The 27,609-nt window shown below is 48.6% G+C and overlaps 1 long non-coding RNA gene across 2 annotated transcripts in view; it reads left to right on the forward strand.

Moving 5' to 3' along the window:
• Nucleotides 1–1,777: 1,777 nt before the first annotated feature.
• LOC110077311 (uncharacterized) overlaps nt 1,778–27,609 on the forward strand; it is a 100,950-nt gene continuing 75,118 nt past the window's right edge. For both annotated transcript variants that reach the window (XR_013538982.1, XR_012081616.2), the window contains exons 1-2: nt 1,778–1,901; nt 4,676–4,771. This is a non-coding gene — a long non-coding RNA (uncharacterized LOC110077311). The remainder of the gene's footprint in view (nt 1,902–4,675; nt 4,772–27,609) is intronic.

A 27,609-nucleotide genomic window follows, 5' to 3' on the forward strand; every position in this document is an offset into this window, starting at 1 on the left:
GCTGTCCCTGCGTCTCCTTCCAGGCCCCCTGAACTGCCCTGGTCCCATCCTGTGTGATAAGGGAGAGACTTAGATTTTTGTCCCCCCCCGCCCCGCCCCGCCCCACCGCGGTCAAGAGCTCAGAAGCGCTTAACAAAGTCTCCACAGGATGGAGCCCTGGCCGTTGAAAGGGCACCGAACCGGCTATCCTTTGTAGATCTGTCTCGTCTTCTAGATTTAGATGTAAAAAAAGAAAGGCAGAATAGAAGCCGATATAGCCCTGGTTGAATGAATGCCCCAGCAAGACTGGTTCCGACGTGACCGGTTTGCTAAGGAAGCAGCCCTTGAGTGGCCGAGGTGGTTTTTTTCTCTCTCCCCCCCCCCCCCCCCAGCCCGGCGCTCTTCCTGGGCGAAGGGGATTTATCTATCCCGCCCGCTGTTTATTCCAAAGGAAACCTGGCAGGGGCTGGGAGGGAATCAGGCGAGGCTTCTTCCGGGCTAGTTTCTGGTCGGTTGCTTCCGAGGCCCTCTTCAAACACCGAAGGATGGAATGCAATGGAGGGTTAGATGCTCAGGTCGCCAACCGTTTCCCCTGCACAGGCTTCTATCTGCCTCTCCATCCAGGATCGGGCCCCTTCAGCAGGCCCGGCCGGCGATCCGTTCCGCTCAATCACGGGCGGCAGCTCCGGCTTTCATAAATATTTGCGAGTCAATTACGCGCAATCATATGCTGGGATTGTCGCTAACGATTTATTAGGAGGGGACTATTACGCGCTTCTTTGGTGTATTAGTCACACACAACAGGAAGAGGAAAGACAACCGCCTTGTTGCTTTTTTCCTTTCCCGTCCGCCGGCTGGTTGGTTTTCCATCCTCCCTTGGGCATCGCGGGCTGTGAGCGAGGAGGGAGGCCCCCAAAAGCGAACAGAAACTCGAAAGCCCGGACGGCCCTCCGCTGCTGCTGCTGCTGCTCTGCGGCGGGGAAGGGTGGTCGGTGGGCCTGGGAAGCACACCCGCATGATGAATGAAGGGGGCAAGCTTTTGAGCGCTGCAGAATGCTTGGTCAGGGCTGGTGAACCCTACATGATGGGGTGATTGGGGAGGGGGGGGGAAACGTACCCAGCGCCGCAGGCCTCTCCCGGGCGAAGCCAAGGAACCGGGAGTTGCCTGTAAGGAAACCAACCCCAAATCTGCAGCTTTTCTTGGGCCACCCAGAAATGCTGCATAATAACGAGCAAGGGCTTTTCGTTGAATAGGGCCGGCCCTTCAACCGACTTAGCAGGGGAGGGGAGGGGAGGGGAGAACCCCGAAGCCCGGTTGATCACCACCGAGGCCGCGTTCCCTCCCGGTCTCAAAGCCAGGACCGAGCTGGATCGGGGCCTCTTCCTTTCTGCCAGAGCAAGAGGGAGGCGCCCAAGGTCCCCGGGAGAGCCCGGGCCTGAATCCTGGGTCCCAACTGGCCCGCCCGCCTTGCCCAGGGGGAGCCTTGGCCCCTCGCCTCGCCCGGGCCCGCCTGCCTGGAGATTGCCGGCAGCTGTGTGTGTGTGTGTGGGGGGGGGAAAGGCCTCCCATCCCACACCTGCTGGCCTGGCCCGAACCACTTCGAGTAGAGGGGGGGGGCTTTCAAACGCCCCCCCCCCCCGGGAAAGAGCCGGCCCGCCAGAGGAACCCATAAGCCGCCCAGCATTGGCAGGGGAAGAGGTCTTGCCCTCGCCGCCGCCGCCGCCGCGCCCATTTCTCAGGAGGGTGGGGGGGGGGGAAAGAGAGGGCCGTCTGCTCTCTCTCCCCCCGCCGCAGGCAGGGACCTGGGACCGTCCGGGTTCACCTGCTGAGGGGCCCACCTGTGGGCCGCCTTCCCTCCCTGGTGGAGGCCGGCCGCGAAGAAGGGGTGGCCGGCCCGGGCCCCGCAGCCCTCGTCCGGGAGGTGAGTGTGGCGCTGGCCTGCCCTTCCTTGGGGGGCCCACCGCCCCACCCCCGAAGCCCTGGCCCTGAGGGGGCCGCGCGGCTTGGAGCCCCGAGGGCTGGGCGCCAAAGGGGGCCGCTCCGGAGGGCGGGAGGCCCCGCGTGGCTGGCCCGCCGCCTCCGCCGCCGCTCCTGCCTTCCGGGCGGGGGCCTCCGGAGAGGAGACGGGGGGGGGCCTCCTGCGGAAACCCGAGAGAAAGCCCCGGGGCGCTTCCTCGGGGGGGGGGCGCGCTTGTCTGGCTGCCTCCGGGGCGAAGGGGGGGGGCGCCTGTGGAGGCCCTGTCGCCTGAGGCAGCCCGGCGGGCGGGAGAAGCGCCCTGCCCGGCTCCCCAATCTCTAAACCGAGTGCTCAGGGCATCTAAACCGAGGGGCCCGGAATGCAACCCCCCCCCCAAAAAAAAGCTGTAATCTAGAAGCTGGGGGTGGGAAGGGCCCTCGGGGGCCACCGGGTCCACCCCCACCCACCCCACCCCCTCGTGCTCGGCGCGGGAGTCCCAGCCAAAGGCCGCTCGGAGAGGCGGCGCTCCCGGTTCCCCTCCAACGCCTCCAGCCCTGGAGAGATCCCGGAGCGAGAGCCGGTGTTTCAAGAAAGGGGTGTGGGCGTTTGGTGAGGGGTGACCATTGTGCCAGGTGGGCAGGGCAGGTGCCCGCGCGGCGAGCCTGGAGGGGCAGCAGGAAGGTCGCCAGGAAAAGCAGAGCCACCCTTTGAGTAAAGGCATCCCATAATCTTTACTGGGAGCGTCTTTGGAGGATGGATAGAAATAACTGGGGAAACACATCCACCCCCACCCCGAAGTCTGAGCTTTATTGCTGGAAGTCCATCAAAGTGCCCATATCCAAGGTGTAGACTTATTGTTGCAGGCCTTCCAGCTGCCGCCAACTTTGGGTGACCCCATGATCCTCCAGAATGTCCCTGTCCTCAGCTGCCCTGCTCAGCTCTTGCAAACTCAACCTGGTGGCTTCCTTGAGGGAGTCTTCCCATCCTGTATTGGGTCTTCCTCTTTTCCTGGTGCCTTCCACCTTTCCCAACATTAATCTGCCAACAAGACGGGGAATTTCTTAAGTGTGTGATTGTCACAGCAGGAGCTTCTTTCAACTCCTGTAACTTGCAAATTACTGGTTTTGATTTGTGTTTGGATCTTCAGGTCATATATAGCAAATCTACCAATTATTCTGGTGAAGAATTCTAAAGACTTCAAATATCTGCATTCCTTGATGGCATTTTGGTTGGCCTTAATAATAGTATCACCCAGCTGTGTGTGTTGCGTATAAATTCATAGCCGGTGGTTGGCTGCCTTTTCCTTTCCTTTTCTCTTCCTCCTTTGGCACGTTTCTTTAAAACTGTGGTATGGCTCTTGTTTCCTTCTCAGCTTCTGAGTAAGATGGGATTGCTTCTGTTTTCTACCGGAATCTGTTCTCTGAAATTATTGTCATCTGTTGGAGTCGCGAGCCCATTTCTATGCAAATGAGTATCGCGGCTATCAGTTTATGCCAGCCCCTTATCAATTCACAAAGGATTTAAAAAGGAATGGCGAGGAAGAGGTGGATTTTTCTTTCGATTCTGGCCTCGCCGAACTCTATTAGGAGCCAATTATGGAGCTAAACGAACATACACAGAGAGACATACACACATGCGCGGGGCGCTGCCTCTGGCTATGCTTTCCTGACAGGCGCAATGCAGTTGGAGAGGGAAAGAGAAGTCAGAATACCATCAGCTCAAATGAAACAGAAATGTTTCGCTTGTCTGGGTTATCACTGTCCCATTATTTCCCACCCCAGGCAATTAGGAAACAAAAAAACAAGATACAAGGAAGAACACTGAGTTGGTTGGTTGGTTTTGCCACCAACCACGAGGACTGTTGCGAGGGCTTCCTCCTGGAACATACGATCGTTTTCATTCCATGGTCCTATAAATGTGAACATAAGGAGCAGAGACAAGAGTATTTCTGAGCATATGGAGAGTGCATGCGAGACACGGCATAGTTTTCAAGTCACTTTATACAGCAGCCCTGTGACCCTTGGCAGCCTCAAGTTTTGCAACCTTTCACCCAGTTCAGATGCTGAGAAGGCTTCATTTGTGGCACGTCCAGGATCATCATCATCATACAGAATTGTCTGCCTAGTTCATTTCCCTCTCCCGGGAGTTCAGCCACAGTTCTCGTCATCAGTGTGATTAAAGCGTGCTGTTAAATGTTGGAGGCGAACCTGTGAAGCTTCAACACATTGAGCGTAAATGACCAGCGTAATGGTCCCTACCCCCACATTTTCTTCATGAAGAAATAGATGTTGACCATGAGATATGTTTCCTCCCCAAAACTACAGCGCATGGGTCCTAAAACCACAATATGTTACCCCCTGCCTCTCCCTGGTAAGAGGCCCGCCCCGAGTGGAAAATCCATGGCAAATGTTTCCATCTAAAGTAGACAAACCAGGTTTTAAACATTGCGTCAACCTTAGGCCTGGCCACCAGGGGGTGCTGAAGGGCAGGCGATCCCTTGCCTTCCAGGGCCCTTGTTCTCAAAGCCCTGCTAGAGCTGGTTTCAGAAAACCTCCCCCCTGCACTGCGAAGCAAGTGCTTGTGTGTGTGTGTGTGTTTGTGTTTGTGTGTTTGTGTGTTTGTGTGTGTCAGGGAAACTGCAGCAGGGGTAGCCTTTCTGAACCATGCATGACGGGCATGCATCTGTCCAAATCCTGTTTTCTGGGAACTCATTATGCCTTTGCATCTCTTTACTGCAGAAAGAAGACTGTGATGTGCTTTGGATTGGGACCGGTTCTATCCTTAGGTGGCATGAGGCAGCTGCCTCACGAAGAAGGATTTGGGTGTCCTGTGAAGTAAGTGATTATTTTAGTTACTTCTGGGAAACTAGAAAATAAAGTATGGTGTTAAAAAAAAAGTACACCTATAATAGTAACTACATGATTTTGGGATTTGAAACCATCAGGGAAATAATGGCTCTTCAAAGTAATGCCCGGAGCCCAGATTCTGACAGCATCCTGCAGAGTGACTTGCCATTGCCTTTTTGGAGAATGTGTTCTTTCCACCTACGGCTGAATTTCCCCTCGTCGTTATTCTCCACCTTTGCACTCCTGAGTCACAGTCGTGATGAATTTGCTGCAGTAGCACAGCAGCTAGTTTTGGCTGCCTGGTTTTCATGATTGTGGCTGGTACCGACGTATGAGCCTGGAAAATTATGACACCAAAGTGATGATGCAGAAAGCTGGAGCCGGGGTGAACTTGAGTGACAGATGACAGCCTCCCTGGAATCTTTTTCAAAAAAAAAAAAGGTCTGCTGGCCGTGTGCCATTGGTTGAGCCTTGGCCAGGGACCAGACTGGTTGCTAATATGTATAAAGATTTAAAGCCTCAGAAGGAGCCGCTGCACTTTGATTGGGTTGGCCCTTGTGTTCTTCCTTTCCTTTCCTTTCTGTTCTTTTTCCTGGCAACCTTTAAACAGTCCAGGCCTGCTTTTGAATGCAAAGTTGTCTATTTCATGCAGGCAGTTTTCCTTCCTTAGAGCCGTGCCAGGACGATTTTGTCATGAGTCGAAAAGGGATGGGTGCTGCCGTGCAGGGCTGTGATCCATCATATGTTTTCTGAATATCACTGCCCAAATCTCTTGCTGTGCTGTATAAGCAAGGTTGGCTATGGGAGATGGCATATTCCCCAGCCTGGCACTTGGTGGGGCAAAGCACGGTCCAAATAAATGGGGGGTAGATATATATTCCCTTTGATTAACCTGCTTAACTTCCTAAGATACATTCTTATCATTCAGACTTGCAAATTGGGCCCTTCCCATAGCCAATCATAAAGCAAAGCTCGTGGAATGCAGGATGAGCAGGTGAGGAAAAATCGAGTGTAGCGACAAGGTTTTACCACTCAGGGGAGCACTGCACTCTTAACTACTCACCAGCTCTTGAACAATGCATTAAAAGTATGAGCTAGTTTGACCCAGAGTGGAGGACATGGGGCAGGCAGCTGCCTCCCTCTGCTAATCCTTGGCACAGCCCTCTTTTGTTATAACATGTGGTCGCTAATTCTTTAAGCAACGGAATTTGGGAACAGTGCTGCTTACTTTGTAAGTCCCTTTAACGGAGAGGGCAGAGGAGAGAACAGGTGCTTTGGTAAGACTTTATTGGTGGGTATAAAAAGGAGAGCATAAGTGGAGATAAGCGGCAGCGCATTGCGTAAGCCGGTGGCTCTTCCACCCCGTGCCTGATCCAGCGGGAGAAATGCAGGCGTCCCCAAAGGCAGTCTGTGCCCCACTGGCAGGGAAGCAGCTTTGCTTCTCTCACCCTCTCCCACCTCCTTCATCATGCAAGGGATGATGATGAAGACGAGGGATCTAGTTACTGACTCCTCTGCTTCCCAACAGACATTTCCTGGAGTCCCCCATGAGATCAGGCAGAGGTCGGCACTGTGCAGCCAGTGGGCCCTCCAGTCCTGTCACCTCTGGAGCCAGAGGTTGGGAGTTCGATTCCCCTTTTGTGCCTCCTTGGACAGGGGCTAGACTCAATGATCCAGAGGGTCCTTTCCAGGTCTGCAGTTCCAAGATGATGATTACAACTTTTCCTAACTTGGTACTTTTTTTGTACTTTTTTGGTACCTTTTTTGGTGGGCTATAATTCTCATCAGCCCCAGCTAACTTGGCCAGTGGGGAAGGATGATGAAAAATGAAGTCCACAGCAGCTGGAGAATTATGGGTTGCAGAAAACTCCAGAAAAGCTGTCTCTGAAGCCCGTCGTAAGAGTCAGGCTTGCACATCTGTTGACCATTGTTGGGCTGTCTGGGGCCATCTTTCAACAAGTGATCTAATGAATTGGTCGATCTTCTGACAGAGTATTGACCACTGTCCTCTTCTATTTTTTATTTTATTTTTCTGTAATTGGAGTTGTATGTTTGCAGTTGAGTCAGGAAGCCTCCCCCAGCATCTTGCAGGCCAACTAAAACAAGATTTGCTAGGGATAAAAGAATGGAGAGAGAAAAGAAAAAGAAAAAAACAAGAAAACTCAAGTGCCAATTCTTAGTTTTAGGTTGTTTCTCCCGTGTGCCCCGTGGTCATCCAAATAGACCCCTCCCTGTTGAACAGTAAGCTTTTTTGTGGTCTTAAAAATCTGAATAACTCGGTTGCCCAACCCTCCTCAAAATAGACATAATGAAACCTGAACTTGTAAGCTTTCAAAACATTTTTTCAACTCCAGCTTCTGGGTTTATACTTGGCCTCCTAAGAGGAACATAGATCTGCTCTCCTTGTTTGCTGCACTCCTGTTGTGACATTTTAACCTGCCAAAAATACACGTTAGACACAGAAAACTGTCATTTTTTATGGGGAAAATACAGTCTGTTTGTTGAGGGGTTTACGGTCTCCAGTATTCTCTGGTGTGAGCTTGGGCTGGCTTGCGTGTCTGTCTGCCGAGCAGTAATTCTTACCTTATTCTCCAGTGAGGTGACTATCTTTCAAAGGGGTTGGGAAAGAGTCATGTCCTGCTGCTAAAAGGAAGGCAGATTCCTGGGTTATATTTTAATCTCTGGCAGGGGGCTGACGGCTTGTGTGTTACGGAGAGGATAGCGTCGCCCCAGCTGCCTGACCCTTTTTTGTGGATGCCTCCTCTTCCCCTGGCTCTCTCACCAACTCCAGCTGCTGCTTTCAGATAAGAAAAAAGGCCCAGAATAATCTACATATGCAAAACGGGTTCTTTTCGTTTATTTGATTTGCTTTTATTTATTTATTTTTTTAAGTAGCCATCCGGTCTGTTGCCAAGATTTCAGACAGAATTACATCACTGTTTATTATTTTATGGTCGTTTCGAAAAACAAACACACTGATCTGCACCTTTGAGAGTCTTTTCTCCTTGCCAAGTCTTTTCTGACTTACGGTGGCCCTGATAGGATGTTTGAAATGTTCAAGGAGGAGTGGTTTTACTGATACTGCCCTTCCAGTGGGTTTATTTATTTATTATTTATTTTTTATTTATTTTATTTATATGCCGCCCACTCTACCCAAAGGTCTCCATGCCCCAGGCTTGTGATTTGAACCCAGGACCCCTGAATCCTCATCAGACACTCTACCCACTACACCATACTGGCTTTCAGTCCTTTGGGCACACCCTTAGGCGCTCCGGATCCCTCAAAGTTTGTGGTCATTTTCCCTGGGGATGGAAGCAGAGTGCTCTCAGTCGTGACTGATAACCTGTTATCAAAGGAACCTTGCTTTGCCCGTAATTCCTTCTGGAGGCTAAAGAAATGAGCCTAGCCAAACGGACAGCTACGCCTTGTGGTGGGTGTGGCAATGCTGGAAAATCTGCTCAGCACCTCCAGCTTGCTTTGGTTTAATCTACTCTCCTCTTGTCCTTCCGACAGCTGGCCGTATTGCTTCCTTGGCTTTTAGCCCCATTACGGCAGGCATTCAATGCCCCTCTTAAACCCAAGGTGCAGGTTTGTGATCATATTATTTTAGTGAACATGCCAGGAGGTTTCTGGGGCCCACAGAATAAAAGAAAGGGGTCCGAGACACAAATGCAAAAATCAGAAGGACAGCAGCATGCAAAGCCTGAGTGATAACAGCAGCGTGTGCTCTACAGATGTCTAGTAAGGCGGGGGGCCCTTGAGTGCCCTTTTGTTTCCTGTTGTCTAGTGGGGTTACTTATGAGCAGGAGATTTAGGAGGACTGGAAGCCTATGGCTCTGCAAGTGTTGTAGGACTCTTAAGTCCCATGATCCCTAGACAGCATTATTTATTTATTTATTTATTTATTTATTTATTTATTTATTTATTTATTTATTTATTTATTTATTTATTTATTTATTTATTTAACTTATATGCCGCCCACACTACCCGAAGGTCTCTGGGCGGCTTACGGCATTTAAAATACAATAAAAAGGCAAAATAAAAGCGCAAAATAATTAAAATGCAATTAAAATATATATTCTAAAAATTGCCATCAGACCTACAGCTGATATTATTTCAGTTAAAAGCCATTTGGAACAGGAAGGTTTTGACCTGGCGCCGAAATGTCATCAGCGTCGGCGCCAGACGAATCTCAGTCGGGAGGGCATTCCATAGTCTGGGGGCAGCTGCCAAAAAGGCCCTTTCTCTACAAGCCCTTCCTCTTACCTCCTTAAGGGATGGCTCTTTCAAAAGGGCCCCCTGGTTAGATCTTAACTTAATGAATGCTGAGAGATGATGGGAGGTGCAGTCTGACAGTCCATGCAGGGCCACGTGCTTCTTGCCATAGATTCTGAACCATAGATTTTCCTCCTCCTGTCCTTCAGAGAGTCATGGCTTCAGATAAAGGCTGGGGCTCCCGACTGCTCTGCTTGATCCTTGAATTAAATAGACCCACATTCTCTTTAAAGTCCTGTGCGAAACAGGAGCCGGACATGATGCTGACAAGGCGCAGGATGGCGTTCGGGAAGGAGTCCCGAGACCTGCGTTCATTTCATGCTCAAAACTCTTGCTTGAAACTGCCTGGCTTTTCAAGAATTGTGACACATAAGGAGCGTTTACTCCTCCTCCTCGCCTTCTATCTGTCCAACAATGACACTTTTGTTAAATGAATGTTTTCCCACTCCTTACATCTTCAGCCAATTATGCCTCTTCCTGGAGCTTCCTATTTTCCTTGTCAAGATGCCTTTTTACATCATCAATCCCTCTCCTCCTTGGCCTCTGCTGGTTGTCTCTTTCATTCTAGCCCCTGGTTTGTTTACCAGGTTGAGTTTCTGGTCCCTAAATCATCACCAGACTCCTCTGCTAGCCGTCCTGGCTCTTTGTCACTGTCAACTTGAAGGCCAAACCTGTTCTGAATTCTCCCATTTTTAGCTTACAGCAAAGTGCGTGTGGAGATTTTCAGAAATCTGGACGTGGTACATTGCTTAGACTGTGCACATGAATATTTTCTGGTTTGTGCTGACTCCAGTCAGATCACATCTCCATGTAGTGGAGTGCTTCAATGCAGAAGCAGATAATAAATAATAATAAGAATTTTAGAAAGGCAGAGCTGGAATGCACCCTCTGGATATCGAGTCCAGCTTCCTTCAAGGAAGGCACTGTGGGGAATCAAACTCCCAGATACCTAAACCACAGAGCTATCCAATAACTTTGTAGTTAGACGCACACAACCTCATATGCTTACTGTGTTCCCCTCTGTGGGGAGATGCATTGTATTTCTAGTTAAATGATAGTCATGCTTTCTAAATCCGCTTCCCTGCGTGTATAGACATGGGTATTTATTTTGGCGTGAACATTTCCTCCTTATTTGGGCAGTGATTGAGTTGCCCTCGTATCTTTCACTCCTGTCCGTGTTTACTCGCTCCGAGTCTAAGTAGACACCTTGTTCCTTGCATGACTCTCCATGTGGGCAGAATATCAAACTCAGGTGATCTGGGTTCAAATCCTCCCTGCTCAGCCAGGGAAACTCCCTGGTGGATGGCAAGAGTCAACCTCTCCTTCAACCCCTCACGTATCTCAAAAAACCTATTTAGGGTATCATTGGTGAGAAGCAACTGGATGGGTGGCAGTAACCACTACAATTGATACATGCAACTTTGGTTATGCAAATAGTTGGAGAAAAGCCCAAGCAGCCTAAAGGTCGTGAGGGTGAAAAGGGGAGCAAATTTAACCCTTTCTTTCCCTCCCTGGCTAAGGCGAAAATCTCCTCTCCAAAGCTGCCGTCTGCGTAGTTTCCATTTTGCACTCGTAGGATTGTGTTACTCACAGTACAGTTACAGGAATGGCTGCTTTCTGCTCGATCAGTTTTGCATCAATTGCTCAAACTGATCAATCAGTTTAACCCTGTTCTTGTTCACTCAAAAAGCAAGTCCCACTGAGTTCTGTGGTGCTTACTTCCAGGTTGAGGGTTGCTACCCACATGTTCCTGCTTTCTTTTCTTTTCTCTTTTTTTCTTGTCTGTCTGTCTTTCTGTCTCTCTTTCTCATCCTCTCTCTCTCTCTCTCTTTCTCTTTCTTTGACTGCTATACAGCCCATCTGGCTACAAGGCCAATTTGGATAGTTTACAATTAAAAAACAACCAAACAAACAGCTGTGCTGTGGACGCCAGCTTTTCCTTCTGCTCCGGAGACTCCATGTGTTTATGTTTGAAGAATTAAACGTATAAAAAAAAATGCAAGTGCAAAGTGCTGGAATAGCATACAGCTTGGATTGGTGGTGAGGTACGGACATAGATCTGCCCAGGCAGTCTTTATATATATATATTTTTCCTGCTGGGCATCCCAGAGCCGAAAACCAGCAGGTAAAAATAAGAGGAGCCGCGACCCGATGAACTGGAACTCATTGTGAGACCTGAGGAATACGAACTGCAAAAGAAAGCTTCTGCCTTTTGCAGAAAGGACGTGAACAGCCCGGAGGTTTGAGGGAGTCTCTGAGACATCTCTTCCACCAACCGTATCATCCGCCTCCTAATACCAGCCAAATTGCCAGTCCCTGGAATCATCCAGGCTTGCACGAGGGAGTCATGTTATCTCTTCCTCGGGCCTTTTGTTTTATGATTCCTGCCACTCTTCCTGGCCCGGCCCACAGGCGAGAGAGGGGCGCGTGGCTTTTCAGGAGCAAGGGCGAGACTATGCCGGAAGCGAAGCCAGTGCGCCAAGAGAGTCCAGGCTGCCCCACGGTCTCCTTCTTTCCAAATGTTTAGAAGGCCACGCAGGTTGCCCTTCCTCTCTCTGCTCCCTTCTTTGTGGCATGTCTCTCCTTTGATCTGCGTCCGGGCCTCCTCACCCTCCACCCTGGCCTGTTACTTCTGCCGCGCAGAGAGCTCGTCCGGTCCATCCTCACAGCAAAGCATGGGTCTCCGTGAAATGGGAGCGAGCCCTTTCTGTGAATCCCTCTAGTAATGCTGCCAAGATCTGTTCAGAGGATAAAAGAGGAAACACCCCAGATGAGACATGTTGGGGTTTTTTTGGACTACAGTTCCCAGAATCCTCTGTGCACATGGCCAGGTAGATGTTTGTGGGACGTCCAGGACCATGAAACTCTGGAACTCATATAATTTGCAGGTGCGATGATTGGAGCACAGAAGGGTTAATAGGCACCCAAAACATCTAGAGAGCACAAGGTGGATTTTTTTTTGGGGGGGGAGAGGTGGAGTGGCGATGGAGGCTGTATTACTACTATAAGTTTATGGTTATGATAATGAACTATAAGTTTATTATCAATTAATTGCTGTCGTGTTTATACTATAAAATGATGTGCCATTGACCTTGATACTGTTTCACCACCATCAAGGTGGTCTATACGATATGTCTCCCCATTCGGACCCTCATGACAGTCCTGTGCGAAGACGTCAGGCTGTGTGCGTGTGTGCATGCATGCACGCACGCACATGAGTGAGGAAAAGGTCCAGGATCACCCACCGAGTTTCGTGGCTGCACAGGGGCTTCAACCCAGGCGTCTCAAGCCTCTGTTCCTAATTCTCTACCCACTCCACCGCACTGGCTCTAAGAGCAGCCAATGCCCCCCAAGGGTCCCCCACCTCACTTTCCTCCACTTCTCTGGCTCCTGGGCCCCAAAGCAGAGCGAACAGACCCTCCTCACGTCCGCCTGGCAGATCCTTTCTTTGCTGCATTGGCATAATCCCAAGCTGGCTCTCGGTTGGGTTTGTACCTCCGCCAGGGTCTGTTGCCTTTTGTGGTGGTGCCGGTCGATCGATCGAAGCGAGGCGAATGCTTGTAGAAACAAATCAGTCTTGAGGGCTCTTTCCCTGGGCTCGTCCTCTGCCTCTGAGAAAGGATTCCCCCACCCCCGACCCCATCGGCTTTTCTTGAAAGGCTTGCCATTTTGTAGATGGGTGGCTCTTGCTCTAATTAAAATTCTCCCCTTCACTTGTGCTTGGTGAAGCATTTAGTTGCATCGCTGGGAAAAGCACCCAATAAATAATGATGCAATTACATAGGATAAGGATCTGCCAAGGATCAATAGAATTAGACTGACCTGTAGGAGAGGCATCGATCCGCCCCAGAAATCCCATTTGGGGATGAGAAGCACCCACAGGGGCGACAATGGCGTTTGAGGATAACTCAGTGCTTTAGGCGAGACGGCTGGAGAGCCAGAGGTTGGGAATTCGATTCCCCCACTACGTCCCTCCTTGACAAAGGCTGGACCCGATCCCATGGGGTCCATGCCAGCAATGCTGCTCAAAGGTGATCATTATTATATAATAAGAGGGATGAAGCCAACGCCAGCGCGTGTCCAAAGAAGCTTCTAAGGAAGCCATTTATTTTCCACCTGGCATGGATGGGGTGCAAACACATTTTAAAAGACATGGAACTGAAACAGGGCCGGATGGAAAGAAGAGTCTTCATGAATGTTTCACCCCCTTTTGGTGAAACGGCTTGACCAAGCAAGCCTGGGAAAGTTACTTTTTGAGACTACATCTCAGAGGTTTCCTTCCTTGGAAGCTACATCCGACACTGGCTTCATTTACTTTTTGCTGCACTTTTTCCAGCGGTAGGGTTAAAAATTAAAAATGGTGACGAGGCAGCTAGAACCCAGTTCTCAAATTTGAACCATGCTTGTCGGTTCATATTGTGGTGTAGTAAAACTGGCAGGTTGGTTTTTAGTCTTTTTTTCATGTAATAATGCCCAAAATTAAGTTTGCCTTTGCTGGTTGCCAGTGGATGAGTGATGTCAGTTATTTGCTCACCCCGAGAACTTCTCTGCCCAACAGCAGCCAGTTAAGGTCTCGTCGAGATGTGAACGAATCTTGAATTTCACCTGTCCCCCCAAAATAATTTGGGTAGTAAACGGTGACATAACTGTCTATTATATTACATTTTTGCAAGGCCTGAACAAAAGTTTTAGCTAGGTAATCCTGGAAATTATAGCCCCAAAATGTAACATCCAAGCTCTACTCTTTGGCTTGCCATGCATATATATAAAAATCCAGAGGGATTCTTTGACTGGATGTGCTCCTCCTGCACTTTCTGATTTATGGCACTCAGCGCCCTCCTCAATACAGAGAGGAACATTAATGTCAGTGTGACCTCCTATGTTCCTTGATGTTGATTTTATATCCAGGAGGTAACTTGATCGCATTGATTATTTGTGCTTCATCAGGTTTCTGATATTCCCCCTATATCTGTATTCCATTCCAAGACATTACTCAACCAAGCGTGGCTTTGAGTTATCTTGTATTACCATAGATATATTTTGTCCCCTTTTTGATGTCTTATTTTGGGCCTGTGATTTATCCTCCGATGCTTTCCTCTCTTTGTCTCTTCCCTGTCTTGGCATGCCTGTTAAATCAGCTTTTCTTCTGCCCTCATCCGAGGGCACCGAACTTCAAAGCAGCAGCTGTAAAGCAGGTTGGGGAACAGGTAGCGTAGTGTAATGAACAGAGTGTGCGGTAAGCTTCAGGAGACCTGGGTTCAAATCCTCACTGAGGAATAGGAGCGGTAAATTACTCTCTGAACATCCCCTCTAGCTAAAAAACACATCAGGAACCTCATATGATGGAAGGCACAGAACAGAGTAGAGGAGGACTGTCTGGTGCTTCCATCATCCTCCTGTGGCCAGTGGAACAGGTGGGTGGGAGTCATGGTCTGAAACACTGAAAAGGCCACAGATTTCCCCACCTCTGCTGAGTAGGGTGGGTCACCCCAAGCGTTACTATTCCAGCTGCTTCTCCGTTCTGGTTGGCTTTCCTGCCATACCTCACTTTAAAAAAAGTTCCATGACCATTTTGACCTCTAGGACTTGCAGTAGAGTCTCTTCTGGGAACAGTCCCATGAAACGAACCCCAGCTTCCAAAATACAGTGAATGTGTCTTGAAAAATCAAACTGTTCCATGTAACAACACGGGAAAATTAGAGGGCGGTTCTCTGTTTGAAGGCCTACCGTATTCGAAGGGCTAGTCAGCCTAAGTTTAGAGTCAGTTTAGAGTAGACAATACATGTTTAGCATGTCATTGGAAGTGGGGATCCCTTAAGAGGTGAAAAACTATCCCAGCATGATTTTTCCCTCACCTTGCACACGGCAAGTTAGGTTGCTTTTGTTTTGTGGTTGGTCATCGGGAAGTAAACCTGGGCTTTGTTTCTAGTCTGATTGCTCAGGCACAGGAGCTTTGAAGGAATTGCGTGTCCAGAGGAAAAATAATATAATAGCTAGGAATACACATTCCCTTCATTTTGGCCCACATTCTCTTGGGGCTGTGCACTGAATTTGGGGATCTGTCTCCACTCACTCAAGAGCTGGTGTCAGGGTTCGGTGGTTCGGGGTCCCTTATAATTAACCCAGAAACGATTCCTGCCCCAGGCTCACCCCCTGCCTCTGTGACATCCCAAGTCCCCAGTTGTCCTCCTGAAACTCCAGCCAACGGGGTGCTCCTGAATCAGCCAAGGCTTCGTGCCTAGCCGTGGGCAAAACCCGTCAACCAAAGCCACGCTAGGCTATTTATCTTGCAGTTCTTTTAAAACTCAGTGTTTATATACCCAATTTGATTCACCTATAAGAAGAATGTGCCTGTGCTCACACACACTTCTTTAGTGCTTGTGACACAGGGCATTGTGGGGGAGTGGCTGTCTGCTCCTCCCATCTCCCTGAGGTGGGGAAGATGCTCACCTGAGGGGCTTCACCCTGGCCTCCCCTTCTGATCTGGAGCCTTCACTTTCCCCACTGGGACACAGACACAGACACAGACACAGACACACACAGACACACACAGACACACAGACACAGACACAGACACAGACACAGACACAGACACACACACAGACACACACACAGACACACACACACACACACACACACACACACACACACACACACACACACACACACACACACACACACACACACACAGTGTCTCAGCACCCGAGCAGCACTTTTAACTTGCAAAGGGCTGATACGGCCTCCTGGCTTATTGATTCTGGAAGCAGTCTTTGCTTTATCTGCTAATATAGCCTTATCTTGCTGTTGGGTGATTGGGGGGGGGGGCTTTGTTTTACATTTAAATAATTTTCCTTCCTCTCCTGGCATTCTACTCAGGGTGCAGGAGAGCGAGCGACTCTTTCCCCCTGCAAACAGGTCGCTGGTCCGGCACAGATGGGGGGGGGGGACGGGGCCCTATGCCCTCCCCTCTCCTCAGCTCCTCCTCTCTAACTGCTGTATACTTTTCTGACACATTAGATTAACTTCCAGCCTCGGGGCAATCTGTCAAAGGAATAGGGTCTGTCTTCTGCAAGATGACAGATTTGCCAGAGGCTAAAGTTTGGAACCAAGTCGGGGATTGCTTCTCCAGCAAAAGTAATTTTCCCTCTGCAGAAGAGAAGAACTATCACTGAATCAGCAGAACGGGATACCTCCAGCGTGTGGCGTGAGGCTGGGATGTGACTGGAACATTAAAACAAAAAAACAAAACAAAATTTAAAAAAAAACACAAAAACCCCTTGCAACAGGCAAGATTTTAATATTTTTTGAAAGAGGCTTTTGTGCTGGAAGGGAGATTCTAGGAATATCAACATGGGGGAGCCGTTCCAGAGGATACGGTCAAGAAACATTGCCTAGGAAAAGTTCTCCATTTTGTCTCCTTCCAAATACAAGAGGCAACCTACATGTTCAAAACTTTGCCCCAATCGGTGGGGAAGGTGTGGATCTCTGGATCGCGTTGGGCTCCAGTTCCCATCTTCCCCATCACGGGCTCTGTTGGCTCAGGCTGATGGGTGTTGGAGCCCAACCACAGCTTGAACGTCACCCGTCACCCACTTTACTGTGCAGAAGACTCTTGGTGGCTTTTTGTCCAACCCTCTCCCCTCAGCCTGAGTCCCTAGAGCCAGGGGTGGGGTGGGTGGCTGGGAAGACCCGTCATAGGTCAACTCCGGTCTCAGATTCAGACTGCGGTGGGGGGGGGGGTCGGTGTTTGGTATCCAAAGGCAATAAACAGACCCAGTATTTTTGAAGTGGCAGCCCTTATTAAAATGCTAACCACCTTTCCAAAAAAGAGCCCGAAATTCCTTCATTAGGAGCACAGTGATAAAGAATTTGCTAGAGACTCATTAACTGAGCGTACCAACTCTTTTATCGCTCTGCTCCTGATGAGGAATTACAGGCTTTTCCAGAATGCCCTGAGTATTTTAATAAAACAGAGGTCCTTGGGGCAATGTGATGACCCCTTGCACCCCCTCAGATTTTGCCTTGATATCTGGTGGTGAAAGTAGATAAGGGAGGGGGAAGGTCAGCTCTCCTGAAGCTTGAAATAGAACTCCCATGGTCCTTGGCCACTGGCTGGGACTTCTGGAAACTGTAGTCCGGGACATCGGGTAGAGCAAGGTTTCTCCACCTGTGCATTCAGAGGGACCTTTGCGTTGAGCTCACAGGACTTTCCTTTCCTACCTTTTCCCCGGAAGGATAACTCTCTTACGCCAATGAGAAGACTCTCTGTGGTTGTGAGGTGCCATCCAAGGCAAAGAGATTGATGGTAATTAAAAAAAAAAAAGAATCAAAACAACACAGTACAGTCCATCATTTCAGTGTTTATTTCATCAGTTTAATTCATTAGTTTTCAGCGTTTATTTCTGCTCCATCATCCTGCCTTTTAAATTAGAAGTTTAATTAATGAGAATAATAATATCATCTTTCAGCATGCCAGTTTTTAAATTAGCTTTTGAAATCCAGAAAAGTATCTGTATCTGAAAGATGGTTCCAAATGCGTAAATCTATGGGACAGCTCAGGCGTACGGGATCCAAAACATGCCCTCCAAGAATAGGGGAGGGAAAAAAATGGTTCTGGGATTTCAAACAACATCTTTGTTCGTCGTTCTTTCACTGGACAGATGTTCTGCTGTAAAGACGGATCAATATGTTGCCCGCCCGACATTTCCCCTTCCCTTGGCGCTCTGGTAATAAAATAAAAAGGCAGCCCTTCAGTTCCAAAAGTCTGACCCAATTTCCTTCCCGAAAGGAAAGCTAGGAGGTGGCTTGTCCTCCACCCCACTTGCCCTGAGGTGGTGATGGGGGTAGAGGAGGGCAGGATGGTCAGAGAGCCCCACCGGAGGAGAAATCGAGACCCCCAAGACACAAAAGCAAAGTCAACCCCGCCACCAGCCTGCCATGGGTAAGGACTTTGTGTGGGTGCCCAAATGGCTAAGCCAGATTAAAAACATTTTTAAAAATCAAAATGCCACTTTACACTGTCTGTTCCTGCCTTCAGTCTCAAAAATAATGAGCTATGTGCATCCATGGCCTGACTGGGTTTAAGATGATTTCCTATGTTCTCATGTTCCCTGCATGCAAAATGGGTTCTCTGGCACCTTCCCCAAATCTGATGGGTGGGACATTATTTTCCAGGTATCATGTTCACAGTTGGAAATGTTCTGAACCTATTTGAAAGGCTGCAGAAGCAAGGCAGAAGCAATAGCAACAGTAGACATTTCCCTTTACTTTTTGTGTTTTGGTTTTTCTGGATTGCGATTTGATAGAGAATATGTCGTTTCTTGCAGTTCTGAGCTGTCTCTGTGAATGTATTCATTTGATTTGTCTTTCAAAGTCTATTGAAATGTATGAGCTTATGACCCTCACTGAACAAAAGGCCGCAATCACAGCTGCCTCTCCGGATGATGATTTCTGCTCTGTTTCCAGAGAAATATCATTGCCTTGTTCACTCCTCTAACCCTCCTCTTTTGGTCTGTCTGTCTGTCTGTCTGTCTGTCTGTCTGTCTGTCTGTCTCTCGCTCTTCCTTCCACAGTGAGTTTGTGCATGTGTCTTTAAAGACGTTTACACCCTATGTGTCAAAGCAAAAAGCCTTCATAGAGCACCGTACATGATTAAAATGGTCTAGACCAAAGTAGAACATCAACCGAGAAGAATCCTGTTGCGTAGCCAAGTTGGCATAGCAGTGATGACATCATGAGCAACAGCAGATTGCAGCTAATTAAATAGCCTGAGCTTTGATGTTGCATTGGGCACAGCTACCGTAGGACAGAGTGAAGTTGAAGGCGTGACTCTTTTCACAATCAGCCATCTACCCCTATCTGTGATGTTATCCCCACTGTGGTGGCCCAGCTACCTATCAGCATACTGCCTGGTGTCAAAAAGCAAACAGTAAAACATAAGAACAACCACCATTTAAAATGGAAGGCCAGTTCAAACAAATCATGGATAGGGACCTGGGAAATATTTAATGTGGAGGGAGTTCCACCGTTGTCACTGTGGGGTTCCCACGGAGAAGGCCCCACAAACGGTCCCTTCGTGTACAACACTGCTTAGGACCGACTTTAAGCTAGACGTGAGAGGGAACGTGTCATTCCAGCTTAAATCATGTTTATTTTGCAGACAAAACTACATTTTGAACATTTTGCAAAGCAAGAGATAGCTGGTTCAGTCCTCAGTCTCTTCAGTGAAAGAGCCACTGCAAGAGGATGGTGTTGACTGTCTTTGGCTGGCTTGAGTGAGAGTCTCGCTGCCAACGTTTCCAGAGCAGGGTGTAAATCAGCCCTTGCTGGAATTAATTGCCTTCACCCCATCTCTGTAGCTCAGCTCCAAACCCGTTTTCTTAGAGTCTCTCCTCCACCACTGCCCTTTCTTTCTGAGCTTTGGCTTTAAGAAGGAGAAAATGTCTGCCGATGCTTTTGTCTGAAGGTGATCTCTGCCCGTCTCTTGTTTGTTTGGATACTTGTACTGTTGGCTCTCCATCATTTTTATGACGGATAAAGAATATGCCGTTCTCTGTAGCACCCGTGTTATAGCAGCTGAAAATTAACTTGGTCTAAAGCACTGCATTTCAGATCGGACATAAAGATTTCAGCGGGAACATGGGTTCATTTTAAATGATAGCTGCTTTTATTCAACACTATGGCGATATTTGAGCTTGTCAGCTTTCATCATCTGAACGGTGGGGTCTTTTAAAAAGAAGTCCCTTTGTGCAAAACCGGGCTTCCCAATTTCCTGACTCCAAAGTCTTGCAAGCATTCTGTCTGAAAGGCAGGTAATATTGTGCCCTTATCAAGATTTCATCTCCATGACCAATATTCCTTTAAACAGAAACGCATACAAACCACTATTACTTGTCATTTTTTTCATTTATGGGGAAAGGGGGAAAATGATTATTGGCAAAGCCACAATTGCTTGTCACTTTTGAGATATGAAAAAAAGAGAAAAGAATGTTCACAAGCATTCCAACTGGTTTAGGAGCAAATCTGTCAGCTTCGGAATTCTTCTCTTGTGAGTGGCTTGTTTGGCTGGGATGAAAAATTTTGCATAATTAGAAGGGACACGAGAAGCCAATAAACCCTTTGGGTGGGGGGAAAATGGGGAATGAGAAATGAAGAGAGGAAAAGCTCCCAGGGGCAAAGTGGAAGAAGGAGATGGTGTTGCTTTTGTCTAATGGGAAAACGGGCTGTAGGAATGACTTACACAAGGTGTAAAGAGAGAAATCTGTTTGCCACTGGCAAAAAAAGGCAGGGGGAATAAGGCAGGAGTTATTGGCAAGTGGGAGAGATGGTCAGGACATGGATGAGACCTTAGTTTCCCAATTGTATGCGTGCTTTACATGCTGTTGTGTTGATTAAAACCTATGGCAACCCTAGCAGGGCTTCTGAGTTACGTGAGATATTTAAGGACTGGTGTAGCCTCTCCTTCACCCCGATCCCTGCTCTTGAGTTTGCAGGGTCAAGCTGCTCAATTAGAAGGTGTAAAAAAACACCAAAAAACAAACCCTGCCCTCCAAAGATGCCATCTGTGCTTACGTTGCACCCATAACAAAAAAACCAAGCTTCAAGTATCTTGAAGAGTGATGCAATTCCTGCCCCCATGAGGATCAGTCAGTAAATATCCAACTCTCTTAATGGGGGCTTGGCTTCTAATAATGGGCTCACTGTATTTTATTTTTATTTTTTTGCACCTTTATGCCGCTTTTGTCCTGGTGAAAGGACTCGTACTATTAAGGGAGGCAAAACTAAAAACAAGGCACACCAAACATTAGACTGTGATTAAATATGGAAATATTTTTTTTAAAAAATCATCCTGTTGCTTTTGGTGCTGCTTACCCAAGCAGGTCAGTGGTGGGAGGGAGGTGATTGTGTCACGCAGAGGCACCTCTAATGCAGGTGCCAGGCAGTTTGCATTTTCCCTACAGGGGAGAAGCATTACTGGGAAACATGGGATCAGACCTTCCCATTGATTTATGGACTTTTACCTTGGATGTTTGTATAATGGAACTCAAGGTGGCTCTCCCACAAGTACCTAAATCCAGGGTGGCAAAGCATTTTTCAGTCCAAGAGCCAGAGAGAGTTTGGCCACAGTGAGCAAAAGGGTGGGATCAGAGAGACCAATACATTTTAGCTTAAGGGTCTTTCAGGCCCTAACTGCACCGTAACAGAGGCACGTTTTACCTTTTAGAAGGAGGAGAGAAACCATATAAAACCTAGGGAACTGCCAAATGAAGGGGGGTTATGAGGAGGGTTTTTGAGAGACGTAGAAGTCCCCCTCCACCATGGTCTAAATAGACAACTGTTGAATTTCTCCCTGTTGGGTGAAATTTCATTTCTCTCTCTCTCTCTCTCTCTCTCTCTCTCTCTGTGTGTGTGTGTGTGTTGAGAGGGGGAAAGAGAAGAGAAATATGCCCCTCACCGTCTCATCTTGAACCGATAACCCTTGTGTTGCCCTTGGCCTGATAGTGTTTTTATAGGAGACATACCCATAAAAGGGGAGAGAAAACCATCAGCCAAGAACAGTTAAATGCTTACATTAGTGCGTTTTTAGATAACGGATGGCTCCCTTGCTTGACGGCATGTGGTTTTAAATGTAGCCATACTACGCCCGCATTTCTTTCTGATCTGCACTTAAATTTTCATTTGCTGTGATAAGTTGCTGGCAGATGGCTTGCTGGGGTTCCCACTTGGAGAAATGCTTGCTTGGAAGTGGAGATGTCGGGTTTTGGCTTTGTGAGCCCCCACCCCCTGTTCACACCCACCCCCTGCTTTCTTCTGAAAAGAGTCAGGGGTATTCTCGAAATCAAGTGGTGAATAGGACAGTGGAGAAGGGAGGGCATGGAGGAGAGGCGCGCCATAAATAGGTCTTATGTCAGCATTTGGGTGTAATGTCTGGAGATGTGTTGTCATGAATTATATATGCTTTCCAGATTTATCATATCTTCCCACCGATGAGGGCCACGGCTTCTTCAAGTGCATTTCCTTTGCCGGCTTAAAAGATTTACTGTTGCATTGAAATTCCCTATATTGGAGATTCAGATGAACTTTAGAAACTTGAGATAAGAACTGTAAATCTATTTTCTTGAAATAAATAAAGAAATAAACAAAAACAGATAAATAAACAAACCAGCCAGAAGGTGCATTTGATGACAGTATGGGCACAGTGTCATTCAGAGAGCTTATTCCTTTCCATGCAGAAGGAAGCTCTTGCTTTTTGAGTGGAGAAGGGGCATCATCCTCACCACCACAAGGCTTTAGGGGCCGAACTAGACAATGCAACTGACAAGTCATGAGGTGCAGAGCTTCCTTAAGAGAAAAAAACAATATTATTTTATTCTTCAGTCTGCTTTTGGCTAATTTGTTTGCTTTTGTTTCATAATGGGGTGTAGGGAGAGGAGAGTGGCTTTGTTTTCATGTCCTGTTTCTAAGGGAGGTAACCCTGAATGACTTGGGTATCTGGAGGGATAACGTGGTGACAGGAGGAGATCAACCTCTGGCAGGATCTGACCTTCTGTTTTCATTGGTCGCGACCTAGACGATTGATTCTGGGGAGACACAAGTCTGACTGCAACGGTCATCATGCCTCACCGTTTGCAGGGCAGGCAACGTCTCCCAGGAGATGGTGGTCCTGCCCCCCCCCCACATTGTGTCCTTGGTCCTGCCAGACCAGGAAAAGGCCTGGTGCGGCCTCCCTCCATGGGGGTGGCCCCGCACCGTCCCTCCTTGGTTGATGGGAGTCGCCCTCCCGCAGCCTGTGGGTGTCCAGTGCCCACCAATGGGCTCTATTATCTGCTAGAAAAGGGTTACGGGTTGTTTGGAGAGGGTGCCCCCTCTGGTTCCTTTCCAACTTTTACAGCTGGTGACCACCTGTGCATGTTCAGCTGGATGGATCTGCCAGCTTTGCCAGGGATGTAGCCGTTCAAGAAGAAGACCTCTTCTTTTTATTTCAGCTTCAATTCCAAAACCACAGGTGGGGCCTGCTGCAAAAAGCCGAGGGTCCCTGTTTGCTGTTCTCAGCAGCCGACCCCCCCTTCTTCACCCTACGGTATTTAACGCGCCTCCAGAACACCCATCCTTTCAAAACGGGAGCTTCCAGCCACTGGTCTCAATCTCCTGCCCCCGTTGCTTTTTTCTTCTTTTTTCTTCTTTGCCTTTTTAATGGCCCCCCAGGCTCCCGGAGGTAGAAAATGGGACCCCATGGCCTGCTGGAGACGCCTACCCTTGACCTGTCGCCACCTCACCGCTGACCTTTGGATGGAGAGAAGACGGTCCTGCTGGCCATGGCCTCCAGGTGGCAGCACCTTCCCACCATATTTTTTTGAGCCAAGGCACTGATCTTCCCTTCTCTCCCCAGTTTGATGAAGAAATTAATGATTCCCAGCAAAGCTGGCCGGCCGTTGTCTAAGGTGGTGCTTTTTTCACAGTGAAGAGCTGAATGCTCTCATGCCAGGCTGGTTTTGTTCATTGTGAGAAGGAAACTTTACTCAAGGTTTCTCTCCAACTCTCCCACCCCACTCTCCTTTTGTCTTTGAATTTCACCCTCCCTTCCTGTGGTTAATTAGTTTCTACCTTGTTCTGCCCGTAGGCTCTTAAGGTCTGCGTGAAGCCAGAAATCAGGGCATGGGTCCAAATACCTACTTTAGATTCAGCTGGCCATCATGCATGCTGTGAGCGGCATTGACTGCTTTTCTACCACCAAGGAAGCATGAAACCCTGGACGAACGGGCCAGAGAACTTTTGAGGGTTTGCTGAAAATGGAGGCCCCACCTTTCTGCGTTCAGCCTGCCAGGTGGCACGCAAGAGTAATGGAAAACACCACAGTCCAAAGAAGGGGGCGATGGTGTCAGCCCTGCCTTGTGTCCCCCACTCACAGGCCCTACATGTTGGGGGGAGGGGGGAGGCAAAAGGGCCCCATCTCCCAAAGGGTCTTAGACCCACAGGAACCTGTCGGGTCACTGTGTGGCCAGTCAGCAGTATTGTCGGAAAGCCACTGACCCGTCTTTCTCCATCATGACCAGCAGGATGGAAGATAAGAGGGAGATGCTTAGCAGCTCCCTCTCGCGGCTGATTCCCATATTGTGCCGAATGGATAAATAAATAAATAAAATATTTGCAGAAATAGAAAAGATGGAAACAAACCCCATTCTTCCCTTGTGATTCTGCATAGCTGAGAGCATGGCATAAAGCTTAAGAAACCTTTGCTAAAAAACAAAAATGCTATGGGTTACCTCCAAGAGCAAAGTGGTGACGGCTTATTGTGTATCTGTTTTGAAGTGTCCTTCTCTGTGGTTCTTTGAATCCGAGGATTTCACCTGGGTGGGGTGCCTTCTCCAGAGGGGAACTCCCAGGGCCTCTGTGATGAGCTTCGCTGAGTCTCAGGGTGTCAGCCGAAGCCTCCCGGTCCTGCAGGGCTTCCCTGCGTCTCCAGGCGGTGGGGTCGGGGGAAACGGGGTCTCAGGGTAAGCCGCACTGGAGAAGAACTTAGATGTTGGCTTATGGCTTATACTCTCTCTAGTCAAAGCCTGGGCACCCCTCTGCTCCTCGCTCCCCGCAATGTCACCCTGCAAAGGAGTTTGTGTGCATGCAACACCAACCATTTTGGATTAAGAGGCCATGCAGGAAGTCCATGCTGCCTGTTTTACTCTTACTCTCACACATATTATTTTGTAAGAGCCCACCTTCTAGGATATGTCAAGGTGCTCCCCCTCCTAGCCCCCGGTCTCAGGTTTGGGCCCCGCAGTCTCAGGGAACGAGAAGCTCTTAGCCTGGGAAGCTTGAATTAGACACATTTTGTTTCATCCGGTAGTCTAAGGGCACGTCCTCCCCCCCCCCCCAATATATTTGCCTTCTGACTAAGTTGGCTTCTGATCATTTTCCCCTTAGATTTTTAACACATTGTTTTTGTAATGGCTCGTTATAGGGGAGTTGAAACCTCTTTGATTAATTCTGGTGCATATTCATTCTGAATCTAGAGCAGGTCTGTCTATGGCCTCCCAACCATGCGCCTCCTTCCCCTTTGTTAATTGCATTTCCTTAGCCCATAAAGGATTAATCAAAGCACATCTTACCACATGGGTTCTTGCAACTGCCTCTAGCCAAAACTGAGCACACTTAGAACCTATCGATTTTAATGGGAGCGCAAAGCAAGCACTTAACTCTTCCCTGCCCCAAATCGTAGGAGCAGGAGGACGGCGCCTTTGATTTAACGGACTGCTGCCTCTTCTAGTGCGGTGGCCACGGATCCCATTTTAGAAAGGGCAGTTCTCTGTTTGAGAGAATGCCAGAGAATGGGCCACCTGGCCCCAGTCTCCTGAGTGTCTGTCTTGGCACAAACGAGCATTTCATGCAGACCCGTGCATGTTTTTTTTTTCCTGACATTACATTCCCCCACTTTTTAAAAGTCAGGCAGAATTGACCACTCTGCGTTCTCAAGGATATTATCTTCACTGCTAGCAATTCTTTGGAATTCCACACACAGAGACGTAGACGAAAAGATATCCTTCCCTGGATAATGCCAAACAATTGGTACTCAGAGGTATGTTACAGGCAGAGTGGAACAGCGGACAGGGTGTGTCATGAGGAGGAAGCCCGGGTTCAAATCCCTGCTTGGGCCTGGAAGTTCTCAAGGGGGCGGAAGAGGCGAACCACGGTTTCGAAAGCCCTGTTAGAGTCCCCACAATACAGGAGTGACTTGATGACACATCGCAAATGCATGTGGGCAGAAATAAGCTGTGATTTGAGATGCTATTAAGCTACTGTTGAGATTTCAGAAGCAAGTTGACTGCCGTCAGCCGAGCAGAGATATTGCTTTAAACCAAATGATCCTTCTGGCGCAACCCTCTGAAATTTAAGGGCACTGGGTGTAAAATAGAAATGCTGCATATAAAGGGTGGGGGGAAGGTACAAAGTTAGCATCCTGTGACTGCCGCATGGCAGGAACGGTCACCTAGAAAGCAACTCACAAGGTCGCTGCTCGGTGTTGTCCTTGCCGTGTCCTGGTCAGCTCGACTCTCCTTTCTAAGGGCATCGATTTCCATTTTCTGCCCTTCGTTTTAGGGAGGGAATAATTCTCCCGGCCATCCTAAAGGTCACGCTTGGCCACTCCAGGATCCCCAAGGGAAGGAGGCTGCCATGTGCAATTGAAATCAAACTGTGCCCTCATGGACATACACACAACGCACACCCAGGAAACGCAACGTGGGCCTTTGGGCCCTTTTTAAAATCAGAGCTCAATATATGACTTTAAAAATATATATATATATATATACTTGTTTTAAAAGTCCCAACTCTTTAATGTGGGAATATTGAAGAGCTGGGCCTTCAGTTGTAAGGTTTCCATTTCTAGCAGCTTAACGAAAGTAGCCTTAAAGAACCCGAAATGACCGCCGGTCCTCGCGGACGTAAGGTTTTCAGGATGAGCAAGTAAATGTTACGTGAGATATTTAAGGACTGGCTTAGCCTCTCCTTCACCCCGATCCCTGCTCTTGAGTTTGCAGGGTCAAGCTGCTCAATTAGAAGGTGTAAAAAAACACCAAAAAACAAACCCTGCCCTCCAAAGATGCCATCTGTGCTTACGTTGCACCCATAACAAAAAAACAAGCTTCAAGTATCTTGAAGAGTGATGCAATTCTTGCCCCCATGAGGATCAGTCAGTAAATATCCAACTCTCTTAATGGGGGCTTGGCTTCTAATAATGGGCTCACTGTATTTTATTTTATTTTTATTTTTTTGCACCTTTATGCCGCTTTTGTCCTGGTGAAAGGACTCGTACTATTAAGGGAGGCAAAACTAAAAACAAGGCACACCAAACATTAGAGTATGTTACTTGTGATGCTGAAATTTTGGCAGTGCGACCCGTTGCTGCTGGAGGTGTCCCAGCGCAGCTCTGCTTACAGGGAAGGAGATGCCATTTCTGCCCTCCCCGGATGGCCAGGGAAGACGTCGTTGTCAAGATAGTCCTTGGGTGATTTTGCTCCGTCGGGCTGGGGAGCCTGGAGGCACCGATCCAATGAACCCTTGTTGGGAGGAGGGCAGCCGAGGATCCCTTAAGAGAGAAACTGTGGACAGCGCTTGTGGCTTCCTCTTTCACTCTTGGTTCTCATAAAGTTAGGAAAAGGGGAACGGTCTTCCAGGAAGGAGAGACGATTTGATAGGGCGCACGTTGGCATGCGTTCCTGGATGCTGATCCCACATGGCAGCGCTGGAGGAGGAGGCAGCGGCGGCCGCAGGGGACCCCGGAAGGAGCTGGGTTGTGTGAATGTGGCCTCTCTCCTCCCGTGCATCTGAGACCCACGATGGGTCACACATGCAGACAACCTGGCAGCCCCTCTCCTGCCGCAGTTCCGTGACAGAGACCCACCTGCTGAACTGGGTCCCAGGATGGAGGGCTGGCCACCGCCTGAATTGAAAAGAATCCTCCTCCTCCTGGCTTTGACAGGGAAGATACCCAAATCTGGTGGTGTGTGTGTGTATGCGTGCGTGCGCGCGTGCACGTGTGTGTGCATGCGTGCGGGTTT

This window comes from Pogona vitticeps, chromosome 12 (genome assembly GCF_051106095.1).
Source record: "Pogona vitticeps strain Pit_001003342236 chromosome 12, PviZW2.1, whole genome shotgun sequence".
In the NCBI taxonomy this organism is placed as follows: Eukaryota; Metazoa; Chordata; class Lepidosauria; order Squamata; family Agamidae; genus Pogona; species Pogona vitticeps.